Here is a 24,808-nt window from a genome sequence, read left to right on the forward strand (position 1 = left end):
TTCTCACCGTTGGTGGAGAAACTCCCTTTCTCATCGTCGTACGTCGGCGTCAATCTCACTGACGCACGACCTACTCGCCGGAAAGCATCCCCTCTTGCCGGAGATCAGATTCGTCCACTATTCCAAGGTAATTTTTAAACATTTCATCTAAGGTTTTGTTAATTTTGGGTTTTTTTCGTGATGGGTTGGATCTCACGTATCTCAACCTGTTTTAAGTACCTCTTTGGTAGTTTGTGAGAGGGATTTGCATGAGTATGTAGTTTTGAAGCCTTTGAAATGCTTTGCAAGGGGTTTCATTTGTATGGATTTAGAAATTTTTGGGTTTTGATGGGCTGGAACCATTAATTGTTTGAAACAAAATATTTTTATATAGGGTTTATAGGTTTTCAATGGTTGGGCTTTGATTTTGTGTTTGAAAGGGTTTCATTGAGGGCTTTAAATGGGAATAATGAGTAGGAAAATCAGAGGAGATCTAAATCCCAAGGGTAGGAGAGAAGAGTATGGGCATGGAATAGTCCTGACCAGTTTCCAATCATGTCTTTTTATAAAGTCCCCTCTCCTCGGGCAATCTATCACCTGGTGCCAAAGTGTGGCATGTCCGTATCCCTCAAAGAGGAGAAGCTTTCAGTTCCTGGGAGCAACAAATAACATTCTAACTTGCAATCATAACCAAAATAGGAAGATCCATCTGGCAAATTGGTGAACTCTTGTACGAATGCAGCATAGGTGATGAACCAGTTCTTCATTCATTGTTCAATCGTAAGAGTAGTTCAATTTAAGAGATTAGTTTTTTTTTTATCAATCTTTCCGCATGAGATGATATTTCATCAGTAGCATGGTTGAGAGGGCCACTAATCGTATAACAAGGCGTATCTTTAGGAAACTATATCATATGCTATTATGTCATTTTGTTCAAAAACTTAAAAAGAGAATGGAAGATCGTTTAGCGATAAAGGCACATCCTTACTGGAGATGAAGATGTTAGTAATTCATAGGAAATTGTGAGGAAAGGGATTAGAGACATCAACATAGAAGACTTGGAACAGAAATAGATGATGCAGCAGAAAGTCACAAGTCCTTGAAACAAGAAATTGGAGAAGGAAAGAAAAGCTCTCCATGGTGAAAGTCATGATAAACCACAGGCCCAATTCCTCAATAGTGAAAAAAGGTGAACAAGAAGAATTTAAATACCAACAGAAGGAAGGGGTCACTGATAAAAAAAAATGTCGCAGAACTTTTGGGCAGACACGGCTTGGTTAGGACAAAAAAAGTAGAGGGTGGTGTTGTTTGATATATTTGGATTTATTGATTTTGCTTGAAATTGGATGAGTCTACCTTTGCATTTGGTGAACCTTACCCAGAAAAACAATAATAACGGTGATAGGGTTGTTTGCTTGTACTTTTGAATTAGTGGTTAAAGTGTTATACAGAAGTTGTCTTAGGAAACGATTGAAGTCCAGACAGAGGAAGTTGTGTTTTTGGAGTTGAAAAAGGGTTTATTAGGTTGAATGATGCTTCCCAAGAGTGAATGGGACTGATATTAGAAAGCCATTGACGTCTAGGTAGGAGTTAAAATTTGTCGCAAGATAGTAGAAAGGCAAAATAGAAAGGTGTTTGCGATTGACTTAAGTTATTATAAGCATATAAAAAGGTGTCATATTATTGATATAGTCACTCAAGGTTTGAATCTGGAAACCTCTTCAATAGATCATGGTAGCGCATATAAAAAGGTGTCATATTTCATAGTGGTTCCGGCGTCTAAAATGTGGTTTTCAAGTCGTTCCGGGGTATAAGATGTGGTTCCCTAGTGGTTCCGGTGTATAAAATGTGGTTCCCTAGTGGTTCCAGGGTAGAAATTTGGTTCCGTACTGGTTCCGAGGTATAAAATGTGTTTCCATAGTGGTGCCGGGGTATAAAATGTGGTTCCCGAGTGGTCACGGGGTATTAAATGTGGTTCCCTAGTGGTTCCGGGGTAGAAAATGTGGTTCCCTAATCGTTATGAGGTATAAAATGTGGTTCCGTAGTGGTCCCGGGGTATAAGATTCGGTTCCCTAGTGGTTCCGGGGTATGAAATGTGGTTCCCGAGTGGTCCCGGGGAAATAAATGTGGTTCCCTAGTGGTACCGGGTTAGAAATGTGGTTCCCTAGTGGTTCTGGGGTATGAAGTGTGGTTCCCTAGTGGTTCCGGGGTAGAAAATGTGCTTCCGTAGTGGTTCAGAGGTATAAAATGTGGTTCCGGACTGGTTGCGGGGTAGAAAATGTGGTTCCGTAGTGGTTACGAGGTATAAAATGTGGTTCCATAATGGTTGTGGGGTATAAAATGTGGTTCCGTAGTGGTTCTGGGGTATAAAATGTGGTTCCCTAGTGGTTCCGATCTATAAAATGTGGTTCCGTAGTGGTTAAGGGGTATAAAATATGGTTCCCTAGTGGTTACGGGGTATGAAATGTGGTGCCGTAAGGGTTCCGGCGTATAAAATGTGGTTTTCAAGTGGTTCCGGGGTATAAGATGTTGTTCCCTAGTGGTTCCAGTGTATAAAATGTGGTTCCCTTGTGGTTCCAGGGTAGAAAATATGGTTCCCTAGTGGTTCCAAGGTATAAAATGTGTTTCCCTAGTGGTTAGGAGGTATAAAATGTGTTTCCCTAGTGGTTAGGAGGTATAAAATGTGTTTCCCTAGTGGTTAGGAGGTATAAAATGTGGTTCCGTAGTGGTTGTGGGGTATAAAATGTGGTTCCGTAGTGGTTCCCGGGTATAAAATGTGGTTCCGTAGTTGTTCAGGGGTATAAAATATGGCTCCCTAGTGGTTCCGGGGTATAAAATGTTGTTCCCTAGTGGTTCTGGTGTATAAAATGTGGTTTTGAAGTTGTTCCGGGGTATAAGAAGTGGTTCCCTAGTGGTTCTGGGGTATAAAATGTGGTTCCCTAGTGGTTCTAATGTATAAAATGTGGTTCCGTAGTGGTTCAGGGCTATAAAATATGGTTCCCTAGTGGTTACGGGGTATGAAATGTGGTGCCGTAAGGGTTCCAGCGTATAAAATGTGGTTTTCAAGTGGTTCCGGGGTATAAGATGTTGTTCCCTAGTGGTTCCAGTGTATAAAATGTGGTTCCCTTGTCGTTCCAGGGTAGAAAATATAACTTCCGAGGTATAAAATGTGTTTCCCTAGTGGTTAGGAGGTATAAAATGTGTTTCCCTAGTGGTTAGGAGGTATAAAATGTGGTTCCGTAGTGGTTGTGGGGTATAAAATGTGGTTCCGTAGTGGTTCCCGGGTATAAAATGTGGTTCCGTAGTGGTTCAGGGTTATAAAATATGGCTCCCTAGTGGTTCCGGGGTATGAAATGTTGTTCCCTAGTGGTTTCGGAGTATAAAATGTGGTTTTGAAGTCGTTCCGGGGTATAAGATATGGTTCCCTAGTGGTTCCGGTGTATAAAATGTGGTTCCCTAGTGGTTCCAGGGTAGAAATTTGGTTCCGTACTGGTTCCGAGGTATAAAATGTGTTTCTCTAGTGGTGCCGGGGTATAAAATGTGGTTCCCGAGTGGTCACGGGGTATAAATGTGGTTCCCTAGTGGTTCCGGGGTAGAAAATGTGGTTCCCTAGTGGTTACGAGGTATAAAACGTGGTTCCATAGTGGTTGTGGGGTATAAAATGTGGTTCCGTAGTGGTTCCGGGGTATAAAATGTGGTTCCCTAGTGGTTCTGATGTATAAAATGTGGTTCCGTAGTGGTTCAGTGGTATAAAATATGGTTCCCTAGTTGTTACGAGGTATGAAATGTGGTGCCGTAAGGATTCCGCCGTATAAAATGTGGTTTTCAAGTGGTTCCGGGGTATAAGATGTTGTTCCCTAGTGGTTCTGGTGTATAAAATGTGGTTCCCTTGTGGTTCCAGGGTAGAAAATATGGTTCCCTAGTGGTTCCGAGGTATAACATGTGTTTCCTTAGTGGTTAGGAGGTATAAAATGTGGTTCCGTAGTGGTTGTGGGGTATAAAATGTGGTTCCGTAGTGCTTCCCGGGTATAAAATGTGGTTCCGTAGTGCTTCCCGGGTATAAAATGTGGTTTCGTAGTGGGTCAGGGGTATAAAATATGGCTCCCTAGTGGTTCTGGGGTATGAAATGTTGTCCCTAGTGGTTCCGGCATATAAAATATGGTTTTTAAGTCGTTCCGGTATATAAAATGTGGTTCCCTTGTGGTTTGAGGGTAGAAAATATGGTTCCTCAGTGGTTCCAAGGTATAAAATGTGTTTCCCTAGTGGTTTCGGGGTATAAAATGTGGTTCCCGAGTGGTCACGGGGTATAAAATGTGGTTCCCTAGTGGTTCCGGGGTAGAAAATGTGGTTCCCTAATGGTTCTGAGGTATAAAATGTGGTTCCGTAGTGGTCCTGGGGTATAAAATGCGGTTCCCTACTAGTTCCGGGGTATGAAATGTGGTTCCCGAGTGGTCCGAGGGTAATAAATGTGGTTCTCTAGTGGTTCTGGGGTAGTAAATGTGGTTCCCTAGTGGTTCTGGGGTATGAAGTGTGGTTCCGTAGTGGTTCCGGGGTAGAAAATGTGGTTCCGTAGTGGTTACGAGGTATAAAATGTGGTTCCATAGTGGTTGTGGGGTATAAAATGTGGTTCCGTAGTGGTTCCGGGGTATAAAATGTGGTTTCCTAGTGGTTCCGATGTATAAAATGTGGTTCCGCAGTGGTTCGGGGGTATAAAATATGGTTCCCTAGTTGTTACGGGGTATGAAATGTGGTGCCATAAGGGTTCCGGCGTATAAAATGTGGTTTTGAAGTGGTGGGATGCTGTTGGCTGTACACAGAGTGCTGCAGAGGATGGCATTGTGTCTCTATACAGTGTGATTGCGGTACTGGATGCGGATTTCCATTCTCTTCCATCTACTCAACATAGGTAAATACATGGCCCCAATCTAGATAGGATAAAATGCAGGCTGCTGGAAGGTACAAATGCTCAGGATGTGAGGGCACTTGTCCTGGATATGCAAGCAAGATTGTTGCTGGATATGTTAGGAAAAGGGATCGAATCTGCGCTTGTAAATCCTGCAACGTTAATACCAGAGCCTTGGCAGGCCTCTAGTGAGACATTATCTGGTATTGATGCTGATGCAATGACTGTTGAACAAGCATTGGTTACAAGCATCCAGGCCTATGTTGATGATGTTCTTGATCTGGCTTCTCACTTCATTACCCGCTTGAGGCGTTATGCAAGCTTTTGTCGTACTTTGGCAAGTCATCATGTTGGACCCTCAGCTGGAACAGGGAGCACCCGAAGTATGGTGGCAAGTCCAACCCATAGTTCAGCGTCTCCTTCTGCCAATCAGGTGGGTCAAAATGGTGCAACGAGTTCCACTGGAAGCTCCCAAATGCAAGCATGGGTACAAGGTGCAATTGCTAAGATAAGCAGCAATGCTGATGGAGTTTCCTCTTCGACACCAAGCCCCATAAGTGGACCATCTCCATTTATGCCAATTAGTATTAATACAAGAACATTTCCTGGAGCACCTGCTGTCAGGCTTATCGGGGACTGCCATTTCCTCCATCGATTATGCCAACTGTTGCTTTTTTGTTACTTCTTTAGGCGAAGGCAATTGCCTCGCCTTATTGGGGCTGCACAGAGAAACCTTGATTCTAATATGCAAAAGTCTCAGCCTGTTACCGGTGGCAAGGTGGAGGAAATCAATACTTTAACAACAAGGACCACACCAGGGATGGTCAGATCCGAAGAAGGCCAGGCAGGGCAAGCTGGGCAACTTATACCTGGAGCAAAAGGGTTCGAAGATGGTTCTGCAGGCCGGGTCTCAAGGTTAGGTTCTAGTAATGCTGGTCAAGGATACACATCTGAAGAGGTGGGTCCAGGCATCATTATCATTCGATCGCATTATATAGATGGGAACTACACTGTCTTACCAGAGGTTGTGGAAGCAGCACTTGGCCCATATATGCAGGCCAATACATGTCCCCTTATGATCCTGATGAGGGGCCTTCAATCACAGGATGGCGTGTTCAACGTTGGGAATCCTCTCTTCAGCATGTTGTTCTTCATCCAATTTTCGGAACTCCTGCTTCAAATTATGGGGGGCAGGCACCCATGCAAACAGTTTGGGTTGCCAGAGTCAATAAAAGCATTCCACCAGTGGGTGACTGGAAGTGTCCCCAAGCAGCTTCTGTGGCACCAAGTTTACCTGATGATCGGAATTCATCAGATTCTAGTATTGAGAAGGCAAACCAGCTTACTTTTGATCCCTATGATCTGCCAAGTGATGTTCGAATGCTCGCTCAACTTGTTTATTCTGCTCAGGGCGATGAAGGCGCTAGCCCAAGCCCATCCTTAGGGGACTCGCTTAGTCCAAGTAGTTTTCCCCTCTTTCATTTAGTAGGCTAGCCCAGCCTTTAAGTGCGTTTGGGCGTTGGACATTAGTAGCCCAAACCCATCTATAGGGGACTTGCTCAGTCCCAGTAGGGTTTGCCCTCTTTTATTTAGAAACTTTTCTAATCTTTTAGATGGTAGCTTCTCCTTTTCATTGATTGAGCGATGAAAGAGTCATTTAGAGCGTATCCTTGAGAAGGTTGCCTTAGCAAAGAGTACTCATAAGAGGCATGTCTTGTCTCATTTGTGGAGTCCCTATTTAGAGACAAGCCTTGTCTCATTTAGGGAGTTCCTCTTTTAGGAGGTTTACTCAACCTCATGTTAGTGTCTCCCTCATTTCTAGAGCGAGTCTTTGACTCATTTGCCCTCCTTTATAGAGCAATAGAGAATTTTGGACTCATTGGCTTCTCATTTAGAATTAGTTATCCTACATGTTAGGAGTTCGCCCCGTAGCCTTTTAGTTCGTCTATTAGATAGAAGTTTATCCTTTAAAGTTGCTTTTACCTGCTAGGGTTCTTAGATTATTTTCTTTGTTCTTGAGACGTTTGTTTACTTGTTTGTGGATTGTTACATCTTATTTTGAGATACTAGTTTGTTGGTTTAGGGTTTCCCCTTTACCCTAGGGTGTTCCATTGTGTGTTCCCTTTGGCCTTTAACCAAAGGGGTGAAAACATTTAAAATTTTAAAATCCACAAACCATTGAAATCTTAAAATCTCAAGAGCATTGAAATCATTTAAAATCACAAAAACATTAGAAATTTGAAACCCAAAAACAATTGAATATTTTAAAATTCAAAATAAAATAAAATATTGAAATATCTTAAAATTCAAAAACAGTTGAAAAATATAAAAAATCTTAAGTCATTTTGAAATGCTTTTGAGCTTTAGGAGTGTAGTAGGAGAGTTCGTTCCGAACTACGTTGGCTTGATCCTCTTTCACGAGGTACGTAGTGCAGCTTGGGATCCATATCCCAAGTCCAGCCAAACTTTTTGTAAATAATGTTTTAAACCTTCTTCAAAAACCTTTAAAACCTTGTTTTCAAAAGATCTTCCTCTAGAGTTAGGAGTTTCTTTTTGATAGGGTGTTTGATTGTTTGTTTGTTGTGTGCTTGTTTTAGAGTTAGGGGTCTGTCCTAGAGTTATAGGAGCGCCTCCGTCCGGTGAGTTGGCGATTCACATCGCCGACTGATGACTAGGTCTTGGATACGTTAGTGATCCCATTGTTTTTCTTAGGAAACACAGTCTAGTTATACATAGGTTGTAGGAACCACCTGCATTAGCTTAGGGCTAATCTGCATTTAGTTAGGGCATATAGGGTGTCCTAAAATCTACAATTCATTGGAATCTAAATGATCGCTTAAGAAGCTTTAATAACTAGTCCGGCCTTTTAGGTCGTGTTTAGGATAGAGGTTTAGATGTCGTAGGCATCATAGCTTAGAATAGGCGCGAAGAACTACGTTGCCTTGATTCTCGTGGAGGCGGGGATACGTAGGCTTCTTTGGATGAACATCAAATCATCTAAGGACTCGGGCTGAAACATTAGAGTCTTAGGGTCTGTTGTTAGCACTTAGGGCTTGTGTTTGTATATCGATTCTTACATAGGATCATGATAGTTTGTGTTCATCTCCTTGCTTACTTACATACTTAGCTATAGCATTTACCTGCTTATGTGTTTTACCTAGTTGCTTAGTTGTAGCTCTTACTTGCTTAGTTGTAGCTCTACCTGCTTAGCTGTAGTTCTCACATGCTTAGCTACAATTCTCTATCGCTATTAGGTTATTGATTATTATTTCTTTACTATCATCTACTGACGTTTGCTCATTGCGTAGGTTTATCTTCTTAGCTGTAACACTTTACGGTATTACTGCATTTTTTATCTGTTATTTACTGCTTTCTAGATGAGATGTGTTAGGATTTTATATTAGGCGCTATGTATTCGCCCCATTGTAGATAGGCGCTATGTGCACGCCATAGGTTTTTATTACTGCAATTGCTATCTGTCATTTACTGCTTTCTAGATGAGATGTGTTAGGATTTTATATTAGGCGCTATGTATTCGCCACATTGTAGATAGGCGCTATGTGCACGCCATAGGTTTTTATTATTGCAATTGTTATCTGTCATTTACTGCTTTTTAGATGAGATGTGTTAGGATTTTATATTAGGCGCTATGTATTCGCCCCATTGTAGATAGGTGCTATGTGCACGCCGTAGGTTTTTATTTCATTATTCCGTTATTTGCCTAGCATTTTATTTATTCCTTATTTCATTTACTATTCATGATTAACTGTTAATTTTAGATTTACTTTCATGTACAGATCCTATACCTTTAGCTGTAGCTCGCATGTGTATATCCACTAGAACTTAGACACCCATTAGGCATGTCACTCATAACCTAGCTTTGCTTATGTGACACATCTCTCATTTCATTTTGTGTATGCTTATTTCTTTATCCTCAAGAAATGCATGCTTAGGTAGACGACTCTTGAGGATTGTTCCCATTTCATATGATTCTCGCCCGAAACTCTTCGAAGTTAATAATAAATGGCATAAGAGACCAAGTGTTCACACTCAGACGAATTAGGGGTGCTCTCAGACCTTCTCCATTCGTAATCAGGCACGGACCCATACATATCTCTGGTTATCCATGGTATACGGAGCATATTTTTGTTTAAGGATCCATGGCCGTATACCATGGATGGCGACTCTGAGTTTGTTTAGGTACGTTTCGAATCCGGACTTGTTCCCGAATCGAAACGTATCTCTTTTATATCGCCACTCGTGCTATGCTATGAGGGTGGCATCCGTTTCGAGAGTTCCTTGGTAGAGCTCTCCTTCACACGTGGATGATCCAAGAGGCCGCTGGGGGCTCGTCCCCCACCTCTCTCGCAGATCGGGGTCCACATACACGTTGATGGGTACTTGAAGGATAAAGTATCATTTGAGTATATTGGCGGGACGAAGATGTCTTTAATTGTGAATCGGCATATAAAATTTGCAGAATTTGAGTCTCTAGTTCACCAAAAAATTCATATCACAGCAACCGGTATCTCACAATCTATAAAATGTTGATATGTCGTGGATCCATATCAAATCGTGTTGTACGACATTCGAAATGACGATGACCTAGCTATGGTGATGATGCTTTTTGAGAATAGCCTCTTCAATTGTATGAGCCTGTACATAACCAAAGAGTACAGAGTAGGAGGAATTAGTTCAGCACTGATCCCCATCCGGAGGTAAAATATTCAGTCAGGTAGAAATTTCCATTCTTTGAACTCTCATTCCATTACACTATTAGGTGATGTGAAATTTGTCATTGCTCAGGAATATGAGGGATCGATTTCAACATTATGAAGATCCTATTTTATATGGAAATATTTGTGAACCTTCTTGTCGTCCTCTTGAACCGCCATTGATCCTCATAAATAAATCCATCCGTGCAGCGTCAGCAACACCTAATCCAAATGACGTTGGTGCTCCGAAGAACATACAAATATTGGGCAGAAACCGAGAAGATAGCAATATTCCTCGGAATCTGAAAAGATATTCAGTTGACTTGAACCAAGACTATGAGGACCCTATTTTTAATGAGACAGAGGAAAATACAACTCAACATATGAGCACTGCCATGTAATCTTGTAATTACTAATTACATTTACTTCGCCAGTTCTATGTTTCTCTCATACAATATTCATTCTAACGTACTCCCTACTGTGCAGGCATGATGCAGAGTTCAGCAGGGATTTCCATAGTGATATGCATGTTAGTGATGGCATTGAATGCGAGGATGGTAACAGTATAAAGGGTGATGATTCATTTGGTGATGATGACTTCGTTGAGGACAGTGTGCGCGAAGGTGACTTTGGTAAGGAAGATGAGTGCGAAGCTGTACGCCCCCTCGTTGGTCTACAGAACGTTGTGGGCGACCCGTTGTGTAATACATATAGAAGGGAGCGGTTGGAAGTAGATGAGATGGTTGTAGATGAATTAAATGAGGGACGTATAGGACTTGAGGAGATGAAGGTGGGGGGAATCTTCCCGAATTTGAAAGTATTTAAGAACAAAGTAAAAGAGTACGCAATTGAACGGAAGTTTGTATTCGTCCCAGTAGATTCAAAGCCTACAAAGTATGCTGTTAGATGCAAGGATAAAAGTTGCCCCTTCAGAATCAGTGGGAGAATTTCTTTGGATCATGTTATGGTAAAAATGTTTGTGCCAGAGCATACATGCTCAGGTACTATGAGGGGTAATGACCATCCCCTTGTCACAGCAGCTTGGGCAGCAGACACCTGTCTTGGGTTATTTTCCTGCCCAGGAGATGTGAGGCCTACTTTGATAAGAGCATACATCAAGGATAAGTGGGGTATAACCATAAGCTATGTGAAGGCTTTCAATGCGAAGGTCATTATACACGAAAAAATGTGTGGAAATGCCGAAGCGTCTTACTGCATCCTTCCTGCATATGCTGAAGAGATGGAGAGATGCAATCCTGGCACCATTATGTGTGTATATCGAAGTCGTCAGCTATGGACGGGTGGAGATAATACATTTTGTCGTTTATTTTGGTCATTCGGCCCTAGCATTCGCGCCTTCAGTCGAACAATTAAACCACTGATACTAATTGATGGGACACATTTGCGAGGCAAGTATAAAGGAATTTTATTAGCTACCACTGCAGTAGATGGTGACGGTGGATTATTTCCGTTAGCATATGCAGTGGTTGAGAATGAGATGTATGAGAGCTGGCTATGGTTTCTTCGTTTACTCCGCCAAAGGGTGATACCAGCAGGAAAAAACAACAACGAATTCACTATTTCCTCTGATAGGATGAAGGGTTTGCCTAGAGCTATAGACGAAGCATTGCCGGGATCATACCATAGCTACTGTATTCGTCACCTCAATGCCAATTTCCTGAAGACCTTTAAGAGCCAAATACTTTGCAAACTTTTTTCGAGAGCCGCATATGCTTTAAGGGAGAGAGACTATAAGGAGACGATAGAATGTATTAAAGCGAAGAACGCAAAAGCAGAGAAATTGATATATGAGATTCCTAAAGAAAAGTGGGCTAATGTATACTTTAAAGGGTCTAGGTGGAATATGTTGACAACTAATGCAGCAGAGTCCTTCAACAACGTATTAAAGGGCGCACGGGAGTTACCAATTGCGGCTCTAGTCTATCACACTAGATGTAAACTACAAGAGTACTTCCACCTTCGCCGCAAGGCTGCTTCTGAATGGAAAACGCATTTGACCCATAATGCAGAAAAATGGTTAGCCAGATCATGTCTGTATGGCAGTAAGTTTACACCTCGGCCGTGTAGTTGGAATGAATATGAAGTGATATCGTCAACTAATACGGATCGTGTGGACTTAGAGCAGAGAACGTGTACGTGTGGTCTTTTCCAAATTATGGGATTGCCGTGTGGGCATGCCATAGCAGCCATGGGAGTCAACAAGCTGGACAAATATAGGTACTGCCAGGATTGGTTTTTGGCTTCAACTTATCGGACTACATATGACGACGTGATTCACCCTACTTTAGATCGCACACAATGGCCAGAGCCATCCCATGTTTTAGAAGTAGTGTTGCCACCACGAGTAAGAAGACAGCCTGGACGACCCAAAAAAGTACGAATGGAAAGAGGGCTACAATTTGGACAACATCACAACTACAAATCATGTGGGGAACCTGGACACAACAAAAGAACGTGCAAAAATCCCCCCCTTGTAAATCTTCAGTTAAATATGACACTCATCGGTCCATCCGCACCTACAGAAAATACGTATGTTCCATTATTACTCACTCGATATGATTTCTCTATCAAACCCATAATTTTATTGATTGTTGCATGTTTTTCTTGTAGGTCCAGTGTCTCATTCGCACCTCCTTTCTTTGCTTAGGGATGGAGTTGTTGGTTTGTTTGTACAAAGTGGCATTGATTTTGGGACTCTTCATACTGCACATAAATATTTACTCACACAGAATTTGTATAAATTAAACGTTATTATAGACTTATAGTATTACATTTGTTGTACAGCTGATCGTGACTGTTGTAAAAGTGATCATTAATGTATCATTGGTGTTGGCAGTGTACAACAAAGTGATCATTAATTTATCAAAGTGTACGTACGATTACTCGAAAGTCCGAACCCAGCGTCGGACTTCCGAATGACATCCAGTGGGAGCGCAATTCCACTGGTCTCCCGTCGGAAGTCCGATACTGTGTTCGGAATTCCGAAACAACGTCCAGACATCCGACGGACCTCCAGTAGAGTTGCCATTCTACTGGAATTCATTCGGAAATCCGAACAGCTGTTCGGATTTCCGAGTTGGAATTCCGAAAAATATTCGAATTTCCGAATGAAGTCCAGTAGCTTGGCAACTCTACTGGAGTTCCGTCGGATGTCCGGACGTTGTTTTGGATTTCTGAGTCAGAATTCCGAACACAGTATCGGACTTCCAAATAAAGTCCAGAACAATGGCAACTATACTGGACTTCAATCGGAAATCCGACCATAGTCTCGGACATCCGACGGAAGTCCAGTAGAACAACGTCTATGTGGAATTGAATCGGAAGTCCGACGAATGATTCGGACTTCCGTGTCCGAAATCCGAAACAAGGTCCGAAAATCCGAACGAAATCCAGTTGAGTTGGCATTCCACTGCCTTCAATCGGAAATCCGAAATTTGATTCGGATGTTCGTATCGGACGTCTGACCCTTGCGTCGGACTTCTGACTGATGACCAGTACAATAGAAAGCCCATTTCAGTGGACTTAATTCCGAAGTCCGAAACAAAGTTTCGGATTGCCTATGTAACACCAATTCAAATCCCAGTGTTTCGCAAGGGGAATGGGGTTCGGAGGGGTGTATGGGGTCTTCATTACCAGAGCTTCTGTTTGAAAGAGGGGGCTACCTTACACAAAATGAAACCTTTAAGAGGAGTTCGCCTTAATATCAAAACATTGTACTGCCAATATCAGCGGAAATAATAAATTGCAGATTACATTTATAAATAATGAGAGACCAATGGCGGGGGGAAAAAATAGCACCTGCCTCTTGCTTTCATTGAACATAGGGACTGAAACAAAAAGTCCCAGCTGTGTCAGTTATGGGTTCAAAATAAAGATACAATCAACATTTAGAAGTTAAAACAAATAAAAAATTTCAGTGTGAACAATGAGTACTACTACTAAAAAATCATATGAGGCAATCTCTTATGTAACATCCACGACTTCTTCAACTTCCACTTCTTTGGCTTCATATTCTTCCTCTTCATCACTAGCTTCGCCATCTCATGCAACTGTCTCAAGTGCTTCTCCCATCTCCCCCATTCTTCCTGCAACTTCTTCCGCTTCTCCCGATCCTGGTCACTCAGAAGCTTGCTATTGAAGGAGCAGATGTTGAAGCCATTCCTCATCCACGACTTCTTCAAGTTGGCACTAACGCTGAAGAGAGCCAGGATTTGGAACAAGGCTTACCTGCAAACAAGCACAATTATCATAATGAATAACTAGAACATTTTGATGTTTCCCAATTGTTTGCAAAATATCCACTCATTCTAGCAGGTTGATTTCTTCCACCTACTTCTGGAACGAGGAGAGCAAGTATCGGATCGGCCGCCAAGCAATTGAAGTCTAATACATGTACAACCAACAACAATGACTCCCAGGTAAGAATGTGAACAACTTATAGGGATACTTTCCCATAGACCCCAGTCAACATTTCCGAAAGTAGCGAAGCTCGCATAGCCGTAATATCTTTCTGGGTGAAATCGAGGCTAGCGTCACGGGTAATGTATTCCATCTCTTTCATAACGAACAACCCACAGTCATGGCTACAAAACATGAAGCAAAACCGAGAAGAAGAATTAATCGTTTATGGAGGTATCGTAAACTGAAGTAATTGCATGTAACATACCTGTTACCTTGTAGGGGCCGATCGACCACTACATCAATGGGGAATGCACTTATATCAATGTCTTTGACCATTCTGAACCATTTAACAAGGTAATCGACCTAGAAATCAAGAATTCCGTACGTTAGGGCAGTAGTAAGAAAAAATTAATTAATAATTACCATACGAATCAAGTAAAGAGAATCGTAAAGAAGGAAGGTACGATGCCCCATATCCAACACTAGAAGTACCCAATGAACCATATCTATGTTAATTGGAATGAGTACTTTTCGTATCATATGAAGAGGGATGTTCTGTACACGAGTTACGAATCTGGAACATGCATCAGGACGTTCACATCTTTCGTCAAGAATAAGTTGCTGCAACCAGAAAAAGAAATGTTAGAATTGCCCGCAGCTTCAAAAATAAAAACCATTACTTATAAGTGAATTTAATCTCACAGGTAGATGGGTAGGAAGGCAAATGCATGATCCCTTTTCTGTTGTTCGCAAACATTCGTCCCGCAACTTCAAGTAATCCGTATATACATTAACAATCTACAGAACAGACCATAGGTCAACGAGAAGGAATTTAAGAAGATATGTGTACCAACGTATTATTCACGCTTTACGTTACTAACTGAACCATATAACATCTTACCGGAGATGATATCCACCCTCTACGATCGGTTAGTATAAGCAAGTCTTCTTTACACATGTGGTACCCATCACTGTGAATGAGTCTCTCACTGCAAATCGAGTAAAAAGTCACCTACCTCTATGGACCTTTGGTCATATAATTGTACTGAAACAACCTATGTATGAAATTAATCGGAGAAATTAGAATTCCAAAACAATGTAGGTTGTACGAAAATTTACCTAGGTTCTAGCGCTGCCAATGCGGATACCTTCATCGCTGCAGGCCCGGTGATATTCTGAAGAGCATACATGCTTTTCCGGTTGCTTATGACATACGGTGAACTGACTGCTCTACTAGGTTGTAACTTCCTTCGACGTTGCTTCACATTTTTTTCAATGCTCCCAATCACTTTTTCATCTTCTTTCTTATTTGATTTCTTACTCTGAGTGAGGTTCAAATGAGGACTGTCAAGCAAGATAATCATATTAGCTGCAGCATCCCTGACATCCCTAGTAATTAGGCTATCAATAGAGATATGTTCTACGCTATCATCAACTATGTGTTTCCCCATATCATCTACAAAAACACCATACCCTACTTCCCCCTTCGCAGTCACTATCTCGGCTTCCCCATCCATATTGTCGGCCTCTCGTTCCCTCTTTCTCATTATCTTCGTTGGGATATTATTCCCTGACTCCAAACCTTTCCTCTTTCTGGAATCTCTCCCGAACAAATGAGTTTTTACCTCCCTCATTTCACGTTCAACTCTGGTTAACCTCTCCAACAATGAACTCTTTGTAACAGATTCATCTACTTCGGACTTCTCATGTGCCCCACTTCCTCTCCTACTCCTCCTCCTTCTTTCCATCCCCTGCTCTGCTGCAGTTGGCGCCATTGAATCCCCCACTACACGCACAATTGGACCCATGCCATCCCCCACTGACCTCTTTGTAACGGAGTCATGTACCTCAGACTTCCCATGTTCCCCTCTTCCTCTCCTACTTCTCCTCCTTCGTTCCCTCCTCTGATATGTCGCAATTGGCCTCATTGGATCCCTCAGTACAAGCACAGTTGGACCCATGCAATCCCCCACTGCGACCACAATTGAACCGACTGAATCGCAAGGAATACTACCATCGTCGTGTTGATCATCGAGTCGAAGTAGAGATTCTTCCCTTGCCGTAGCTTCGACCCTCCTAACCACCTGCAATACATTCCATATTATTAATTACAAGTACGACTGTAAAAATAACACGAAAGACATACAACGACCAACATGCATTATACTCTCACCTCTGAGGCTTTCACCATCCCATGAAGAATACAGTTAATCAACTGTTGATGCTCCATCTTCTTCGTATTCATCTGAGCGGTCCACTTAAATAGACGCGGATCTCATGAGGAGAATTAGGTGCCCATAACATCGTATGCTCAAATAGCCATACCTGATATCAAAGTAGATTAGATCCGCATAAGATAGAAAGAAAAAACTATATGCAATGAATGAAAAATTACCTGTAAAAGGATAGAGCAACCAAATATATGTCACTTTCCACGGAGTGCAGCATGTGAATCTAATGATCTGACCAAGAACTCATGAACGGGATAAGCTCATGCAACATTTCCTATAGTCTGCAGATCAATATACGGGAAGAGGCAAGAACATGCCTTCTGGTCCCTCTGCGCAAACAAGACAGTGCTACAGAATAACAATATCAAATGCTTCACAGTCGACTTCACGAAGTCTTCTTCGTCTGAATCCATACCGGCATGAATAACCTTGACCACCTCGTCAAAGGTGGCGGTTGGACCCCTAAACCTCCAACCATCCACAGTATCCCTGCTAGACCAATCAAATTGCGGCATTTCCCCAATCATACTTAAACCTAATATTTTCGCTACATCACTAACTAGAAATGGGAGTACGATGCCGCCCAAACAAAAAGCTTTCCATTTGGGATCCCATTTATTTACCATTGTTGTCAAAATCTTCTTCCGCAACTCGACATCTTCGAGGCCCTCATACAGAATCAAATCTGTAAATAGGGTATCCTTTATGAAATCCCTATGCACATCCCGTAACCGAAAATTTTGTAGGGACTCGTGAAAGCGTGACGGACAACATCTAGATAAGACATATTTCGCCTGCCAAAAATGGCACTATTAAACAGTTGAGCTAGAAACAGGAGGAGATGCAGACGGAAAATATAACAGTTACTCACCATGACGAAGATGGAAAGAATTGATGGGAAAGATCAACAATTTTCTTAACTTCGTCTGTATCTTTCGAAACCAGCAACAATCACTTGAAACACAATATTAGTCTATTCAAACACAGTATTACTCCATTCAAACAACAAGGATAGAGAAACCATATGTAATCACTTTAAACAACACATGGCTCCCCAAGTAACTTGAAACAACCAGACATAAAGATCATCAACACCATATATGACAACCGTAGCTAATCCCTTCAAATTTAAATAATCAAACATCGGTTCAAACAACATATGGCTCCCCAACTAATAGCAACCATAACAAACCGTACGAGACTCAAGCTAAACCATTCAAACTTAAACCACCAAAAATCACTTAAAACAACCATAGCTATATAGATACTTGAATCAAATTCATAAGAACCATCAGAAACATACCATGCAAGCAAGACACAGAAATATAACGATAATAACATTTCATCCATCCATCCATAATAACATATGAAACCCGTATATAACATAACATCCATCAACCATTCAAAAATAAAATAAAAATAAAAATAAAAACATAACATCCATCAATCCATAAATCCATAAATCAACCACAACAACCACAATAACATACGATCCATATACATGCCAAAAACAGTGAAGGGAAAAAAATTTCCACAGCAACGGTCTAATGATCTGGGGGCAACAGACGGCGGACCAAGTTGGTCAGTGAAGAAACTTGCTCCGTGAGTGAGGTGACCGCTGTGCCGTAGTCCTGGCGGAGGGTGGAGACCTCGGTGCGTACCACAGTCAAAGCTTGCTGAGTCGCCAATTGGTCCTGATGATGGGATTGTAGAAGCTGATGAACCGCGGTAAACTGCCCTTCAAGGTACTGACGATGTGCACGAAGCTCCTGCGCAACAAACTCCTGTGATGCAAAACGCTGAGCCGGCTGACGAGGAGGGGGAGCAGGGCCCTGTATATCAAGCCGCATGGCCTTTATAGTTTTAGCATTGAACACAGCAGAGGGACTAAGGCGTTCTTCACCACCTTGTATCAACTTCTCATGGTTGAAGACATGCGTGAGAAGCATCCCGAATGGTAGACTAGCCAAGGCCTTCATCCTCGTGTCCTCCATGAACCTAAGGAGGATATAGCCAAGGTGAAGGGGCGTGCCGCGAAGAAGTCGGTGCATAATAAAAGCCTCAAAAGGCCGGACCATGTCAGCATTGCCTCCGCGAGGCGTGATATTGCTCGTCAGAATCTTGTGTAGGACTTTGCACATAGGGCTGAGGGAATTGTAGGATACGTTGGTTGACCCGTCAGCAGGTGGGCCTTCGCAACCAAGCTCCCCATAGGCGGCGACCGGATCATGTATACAGGCACTAATGTCATCCATGGTTCCGGGCCAAAAGTAGATTTTGTCGCCTGTGGTGGGAAGAGAGACAACTTCACAAAACTTTTGAACTGTCATATCGATGGTTTTGTTGTTTACTCTGGATTGAAACACCTTCAAATCTCTGTCGAATCTGTAATTGGCATAGAATTGCTTGACGAGAGTCGGGTACGAGTCACAGTGAATTTCGAGAAAATTGACCCATCCAAAGGCCAGAAATAAGGGTTTCACATTAAAAACTTCGACATCTTTAAAAATGACTTTCCTACCTCGGAGTATGCCCTTCGTTTCGATACGACCGAGGGACCCAACCTCTACATCTGCATCCTCATTGCCCATATCCTCGTCAGAGGCGGGAGGACTAGGGGAGGGCTCACGGATAGCCTTCCCACGCCGTTTGCGGGTGGAAGACCCTTCATCTACATTCACATTCTTCTTTCTTTGCTTCGCGCGCTGCATGACTATAGGGGTTTTGGGTTAGGTGGTTAGTGGGGTTCACAAAGTAAAAGGGGAGCCGCTTCCGGTCCTTATCTGCAGAGAGTAGGAGAATAAACTTGGAGGGGAAGATACTTCAAGTAGAAGATAGTTGAAAAGTTGAAAATAAAGATACTTCGAAGAAAACCATGTTTCAGAAAGTTCGTACAAAACACACTATTTAGAAACTTCGAACCACTTGAAACCAATGTTAGGATTGAGGAACTACGGAACCACATATTAGAAAGTTCACAAATACGATTACTGGAACCACATATTAGAAAGTTCAAACCACAATAACTGGATAGAGGAAGTACGGAACCACAAATTACACAGTTTGAACCAGTAATACTAGATACAGGGTCCATGGAATACTGGTTCCAACTTGGGCAGAATATGTGGTTTCATGGATCCAACTTCCATGGAATAACGGTTCTAACTTTCAAACCCCTAATTGAAACCCTTCAAACAAATTCAAAACATTGCAACCATTGAAAAGCATTGAAAACCATGGAAACCCCAAATGAAACCCTTCAAACCATTGAAAACCTATATGCAACCATTGAAACCCTAAATGAAACTAGCCAAACCATTGAAACCGTAAATGCGAGCCTAAACTATTGAAACCCTTTCAAACAAAAAATTAAACTATTGAAACCCTTTGGAACCAAAATTGGTTCCAACTATATACAAAAAAAGAAACCAGATGAACTTATTGAAAAATGCCGAAATAGAGGATCCTTGTTACATGCAGAATCTGTACCAGTTATTTAGTTATTTTCCTTTATGTTAAGTATATGTAGGGTCACTCTCATGTATGTAATGGAGTTGGTTTTGAGTGATTGTCGTGTCAGTTATGGAGTCCTGTTACTAGTACGTGGAGTCAGTTGTGGAGTTGTGGTAGTTGTCATTTGGAGAATTGTATTATACTTAAACTCTTTTCTCATGAATGAAAGGCAGGCAACTTTCTTCTCCTAAAAAGTATACTCTTTCCTGCAGGTTGGCTCCCTCGAAGTACCCATATTTGAGGATAGGAAAATCCAACAGAAAGAACGTAACAGATTTGGTATCAGAGCTAAACGGTTCTGGTCTGGCGGACGGAACCCGCTTCACGAAATTGGATGAGCCAGTCACAGAATTGAAGGAGAGCACCATGAGAATACAGTGGGGACTAACTCTACAGCTTCAACTGATGAATGATTTCCTTCAAAGATTTTCCACACTAGACTCCAACTACGAACACCTTACATGACAGCCTTTTCAAGATAGAGCGGAGGATTCAAACCGCCAATCCGGGAATAGGCAACCCGCGACTTCACCAACTGATGGGAGTGGGGGGATCGAAACGCGGTCTACCATGTCAGTTACTAAGCATATTGAAGTAGTGTCATGTTGTGTGATAGAAGGTTATGGGTGGAGAACTGGAGATGTTTCTACACCATTTGTGTAAGTCAGAGGATCAGTTAGCCGACTTGTTTACCAAGTCGTTGAATCGGGGGCGTGTGGATACTATCTGTGCTAGGCTAGGATTATATGATATATATTCCCTAGCTTGAGGGGGATGTTAGAATATGTTTATAAGTGTATGCGCATTATTGTTCATCACAATTTTAGTATATAAATACGCAACGTGAGTGAGGGTTATATACTACCCTCTTATCACAATTCTATCCTCTCTTCTTTTTCTCCATCTTCCTCTTTCTTCTTCCTTTGTTTATTGCCCTAATATGCAACCACTAACATGAGCATAGAGATTTACTGTTTTCTTGCAAATTATGGGTATAAGCAGAAATCATCATCCCCGGTACTTCTTTATTTTGGTAGATAACTTGGTATCAGACCTGCATGATCAAGGAATGAAAATGCATTTCGTGCCTTAGCCATTAAATAATAGTTGTTTCGTAATGTGCACAGCAATATATTGCCATCATTCTAATTCTTTTTTACTTCTTTTTTTATCCAAGTCTGAAATTTCTTCTCAATATTTGCACTTCGCAATTGCTAGAAGAACCTCTTTCTGCTTAGAACCTTCAACTTATGCAGTTCAATGTTAAGTTGCTAAGTTCCTTAAGGTGGGTAGGTTCATGTCTAGCTTTTCAATACTTTTGATGGATCTAAGGATCTTATGTGTTGCTCTGTATTGTTAATTCTGTTGGTTATCTATCTCCATTTGATTTCTACTTCTCTTATTTTAGCACTCCCTTCTGAATGTTGTGAAATGAATATATTCCCCTCCACATATCAGCAGTCCCTGTTCCCTCACCGATTTGACATGCTATTTCTGTAAACAAATTCACGCAAAAAATGTGGTTTCATTGTACATATTGTTGGAAATAGTAAATCAAAATTAATATTAGTATGGTTTTGTGGAAAGTCTATGTAGTCTTCTAGGTTATTTATTATGCATGAAAAATGTAAGTCTTTTTGTGTAGCTAATTTATCATAGAGACAAATGTGGATTTCCTATGTAGTTGCTTAGACTTCCTAGATGACTCATGGGAACTACAACTATGGTTTAATGTATTTACTATTTTTAGGAGTCTTTTGAGTCTACAAATATGGAGTAGTGTTGTAGAGATTGCAAGCTTAAGAACTTGAAGGGAAAGTTAAGAGAGAAGGGAAAGTTAAGAGAGAAGCTTCAAGGGTGAAGGCTTAAGGGAGAACAAGTGTAGAAATCTTTTGTAAGTTGTTTTGATATATATAAAGAGTTCTTATTTTGGTGTTACATTTCTTGTTTTTGGTGGAGCTCTACACGTCCCCTTTGGCCGTGTATCTCCAAGCCCCCTTACCTTTCTCTTTTGACCTCAACACAATATAATCAATCCATGTTTATTGGGGCCAACAAGTGGTATCAGAGCCTAGGGCGTGTTATCGTCAATCGGAATTTTCTACAAAGAGTTATTGTCAAAAGACCAGACATATGTCAAAGTTGACTGTTGTTCAAGATCTGAATGTTCCTTCAAGTGTTTGGGTTGAAAGGATTATGGTCCATTTAAAGGTTTAACGAGGAGGTTTTGTTTAAGGTTTTTTTTTTGTTACAATAGAGAATGACTCTCTTCTCTATATCTATTTGTGGTATTTTCATTTCATTGGCTGGTGTAAAATTTATGGTGTGAGAAAGAGAACGATACTCTTCTCTTATTCTCAAGATTGGAAGGACAAGTGTCATCTTTTGTGTTCCGGGAAAGAGAACGATTTTCTCTGATTGGCCCGATGAGTGTTGGGAAAAGAATAATTTTCTTCTTTATCCCGTTGGTGTTGCAAAAAGGCAACGGTTATGATGTTTGATGCACCATGATGGAAACCAATATTGTGAAAGTTTTGTTCAAAGCATTTCTAATGGAAGCTTCAGAAAAGTTGAAGTTAAAACCTCCCATTTACAGTGTTTGGAAAGATGGACCGGACCTCAAACTTTTTTTTTCAAAGCCTCGGTTGAAGTTGAAGAAAGAGATCGTGTGGCGGATTTGAAGAATCGGATCAAGTTGCTTGATGGCGAAATTGTTATGTTGAAAATGAAGATTTCATCAAGCTCAGATGAAGATCATGTTGATGAAGACTAGAAACATTTTCGGATTTTGATTTAAGGAGGGGTGTTGGAAATAGTAAATCAAAATTAATATTCGTATGGTTTTGTGGAAAGTCTATGTAGTCTTCTAGGTTATTTATTATGCATGGAAAATGTAAGTCTTTTTGTGTAGCTAATTTATCATAGAGACAAATGTGGATTTCCTATGTAGTTGCTTAGACTTCCTAGATGACTCATGGGAACTACAACTATGATTTAATGTATTTACTATTTTTAGGAGTCTTTTGAGTCTACAAATATGGAGTAGTGTTGTAGAGATTGCAAGCTTAAGAACTTCAAGGGAAAGTTAAGAGAGAAGCTTCAAGGGTGAAGGCTTAAGGGAGAACAAGTGTAGAAATCTTTTGTAAGTTGTTTTGATCTATATAAAGAGTTCTTATTTTGGTGTTACATTTCTTGTTTTTGGTGGAGCTCTACACGTGCCCTTTGGCCGTGTATCTCCAAGCCCCCTTACCTTTCTCTTTTGGCCTCAACACAATATAATCGATCCATGTTTATTGGGGCCAACACATATATGAATGACATTTCCCTAAACCATCACTATCTTTTCTTTTAATAAAAAATTTAACTCTCAGAATTTATTGCTGATAAGCCTTTGCTATGTTATTTCAGCTTCTTTTACTTAAGTAACTATTTTGTCCTTATAATGCAGGCAAGGTCAGTTCACCCAGACAAAAATCCTGGAGATCCCCAGGCAGCTCATAATTTTCAGGTAGGCACATACAGGCTGGAACAGTCACAACTTGTTATGCTATATATTCCTTCGGATATTAGATATTTTCCCCTCAAACCTAATCTTCTCAGTCCTTACATGACCTCTATATTATCGGTGCGTATTTTTTATTTTCCAATATTGTTGTATGTGTCAAGGTACTTGGTGAGGCTTATCAAGTTCTAAGTGACCCTGGAAAACGTGAAGCATATGACAAGCATGGAAAGGCCGGTGTATCCCAGTAAGTTTACACGAACAAGCACCACCACAGTGCGAAAGGGGCACGCATGAAACACTTGTTCCTTAGATACTACGCCGTCCATTTCATTGCATCAAGTTTATCATGTTTACTGGTTAAATGTCTTTTTGTCTTTTTTTTCCCCATTTTTTCTAGTTTCAAATACTGGAAAGAGGAATATTAAGGCCAATATAAGAAAGGCACCTTTGCGGTTTTATGTAATACACTCAACACATTAACCAGTTCCCTAATTTCAGGGATTCTATGGTGGATCCTGCCACAGTATTTTGAATGCTTTTTGGGAGTGAATTTTTCACCAACACGACACTACTTCAATATGCTTACTAACTCACATGAATTACTAACATCTTCATCTCCAGTAAGAATCTACCTTTATCGCTATACGATCTTCCATTCTCTTTTCAAGTTTTTGAACAAAATGACATATTAGCATATGATATAGTTTCCTAAAGATGCGCCTTGTTATACGGTTAGTGGCCCTCTCAACCATCCTACTGATGATATATCATCTCATGCGGAAAGATTGAGAAAAAAAACTAATCTCTTAAATTGAACAACTCTTACGATTGAACAATGAATGAAGAACTGCTTCATCACCTATGCTGCCTTCGTACAAGAGTTCACCACTTTCCCAGATGGGTCTTCCTATTTTGGTTATGATTGCAAGTTAGCATGTTATTTGTTGCTCCCAGCAACTGAAAGCTTCTCCTCTTTGAGGGATACGGACATGCCACACTTTGGCACCAGGTTATAGATTGCCCAAGAGGAGAGGGGACTGGGGACTTTATAAAAAGACATGATTGGAAACTGGTCAGGACTATTCCATGCCCATACTCTTCTCTCCTACCCTTGGGATTTAGATCTCCTCTGATTTTTCTACTCATTATTCCCATTTAAAGCACTCAACCAAACCCTTTCAAACACAAAATCAAAGCCCAACCATTCAAAACTTATAAACCCTATATCAAAATATTTTGTTTCTAACAATTAATGGTTCCACCCCATTAAAACCCAAAAATTTCTAAATCCATACAAATGAAACACCTTGCAAAGCATTTCAAATGCTTCAAAACTACATACTCATGCAAATTCCTCTCACAAACTACCAAAGAGGTACTTAAAACAGCTTCAGATACGTGAGATCCAACCCATCACGAAAAAAACCCAAAATTAACAAAACCCTAGATGAAATGTTTTAAAATTACCTTTGAATAGTGGACGAAGCTGATTTCCGGCGAGAGGGGATGCTTTCCGGCGAGTAGGTGGTGCGTCATCGAG

The 24,808-nt window shown here is 41.1% G+C and overlaps 1 long non-coding RNA gene across 1 annotated transcript; it reads left to right on the forward strand.

Annotated features, from left to right (window-relative positions):
* On the forward strand, window positions 1-23,687 carry LOC143878620 (uncharacterized). Its single transcript, XR_013251043.1, has 3 exons — window positions 1-127; window positions 23,212-23,271; window positions 23,430-23,687. It is a non-coding gene; the product is annotated as an uncharacterized LOC143878620 (long non-coding RNA).
* The last annotated feature ends 1,121 nt before the right edge of the window (window positions 23,688-24,808 follow it).

This window comes from Tasmannia lanceolata, unplaced genomic scaffold (genome assembly GCF_043159265.1).
Source record: "Tasmannia lanceolata isolate RefF3 unplaced genomic scaffold, GAP_Taslan_0.1 ptg000006l, whole genome shotgun sequence".
NCBI lineage: Eukaryota > Viridiplantae > Streptophyta > Magnoliopsida > Canellales > Winteraceae > Tasmannia > Tasmannia lanceolata.